A 1716-nucleotide genomic window follows, 5' to 3' on the forward strand; every position below is an offset into this window, starting at 1 on the left:
TAAGTATCCCCTCCGTCCGAAAAAGCTTGTCCCTCGTATGGATGTATCTAGCATCAAGTTTGGGACAAGTTTTTTCGGACGGAGGGAGTAAATGATAAAGTTTGTTACAATTCACCCAAAAAAACGACATGAATAAATATTCTTCCAATACAATTACCACCAAAATTCTTTTCCGAGGCGATTACTCAAAGTCCCGCCTCTTCCAAGCTCATTTTCTTAGCTAGATCGTTGGGGGCGCGCTCTTGTGCCGGAATACCCATGCATTCTGCGCGTTCCATATGGACCACGAAATCAGCATGGTGAGAGAGTCCATTCCCTTCCTATCCCGCGTGTGAGCACCAGTTCGCCATGCCCACCAATCATCCACATGTGTCCTTCATATGCCAAATGGAGGTGTCCCAACTTTTTAGCTAGAAATTCCCTTGTGACCATGTTCCAAAGCTAAAGAGAGTAATTGCATTTGTAGAATAGTAGGGGCCCACATTCCTGCAACCTCTCACAAAGGAGGTAAAAAATATTGACAAAGAAAAAAAAATATAATAACTTAAAAACCAGGTTTCATTCCCCGGAAGCCATCGAATTCCCTGCAAAATTTCAATTCATAGTCAACTTTACTTTTTTTTCCTCGGCTCTGTTGATGTGCTTATATACTGAAGTTCTCCATTATCACTTTTTTACTAAATATTTCCCTTACTTGTGATGCATACATACCGAGGAACAAAAAGTATACTCCCCATCAAAAGAAAATAGGCTAGAAAATAAATATCGGAATCCCATGTAATAAAATGGTCAACATGATACATTCCACGGGCAACCACAAAATCATGGTTCGAACTCCCTTTTCATCTCTAAAACTGAATAAATGAAATGCCTTTAAACAAGGGAAATACCCTTTGGCTCCTGGGTGTATATACACCTCATATGGGAAAACAAATTCGATAATTAAAAAACGTCAAAAAAGTGTGGAAGTCTTTTTTAATTAAACTTGACTTTCTTTTGCACTAGCATATAAATTTTCATGAATAGAAAACAAACATTGACTTCAGGGTAAAAAGAACAAAAATTATTTGCTATTATAGGTTACTATTCACGCTATTTTGACTAGATTGCCGCGCCAACTGAGCATACGTGTGTGCAACTAGTGTCCTGCCAACTAAATATCAATGTGTGTGCAACTAGACTAAATTACAAGCCAACTGAGCATTGTGTGTGCAACTAGTCTTCCTGCCAATTAAACATCAATGCGTATGCAACTAGACTACATTACAAGTCAACTAAGCATCAAAGTATGTGCAACTAGACTATATTATAAGAGGAAGTTGCATATCGACTTTCATCGAGGCAATAGACTAGTTGCACATCAAAGTTGTCGTGGTTGCTAGGTTGCAACCTCATACGAAGGTGCAGCTCAAAATATTAGTTTTGGGAAAAAGTTGCACGATGTAGTACTAAAGTTGCACAATACAGTAATAGATTTGCACAATATAGCATCAAAGTTGGCATCAAAAAAAATTCGTCAAAACATACTCATGCGGGATCTAGTTTTAAAGATCTCGTCGCGAGGATTCCAATAATGAAAACAGATCTAAATTCCGAAGCACGGTTTAAAAGATATGACTTTTTAAAAATTTCAAAACCCGAATAAATGGACATGCGCATCCATGAAATAATGCGGCGTCTTGTCCATGTAACCATCCGAATAGTACATGTCACGTC

The sequence above is a fragment of the Triticum dicoccoides genome, chromosome 1B (assembly GCF_002162155.2).
Source record: "Triticum dicoccoides isolate Atlit2015 ecotype Zavitan chromosome 1B, WEW_v2.0, whole genome shotgun sequence".
Classification (NCBI taxonomy): domain Eukaryota; kingdom Viridiplantae; phylum Streptophyta; class Magnoliopsida; order Poales; family Poaceae; genus Triticum; species Triticum dicoccoides.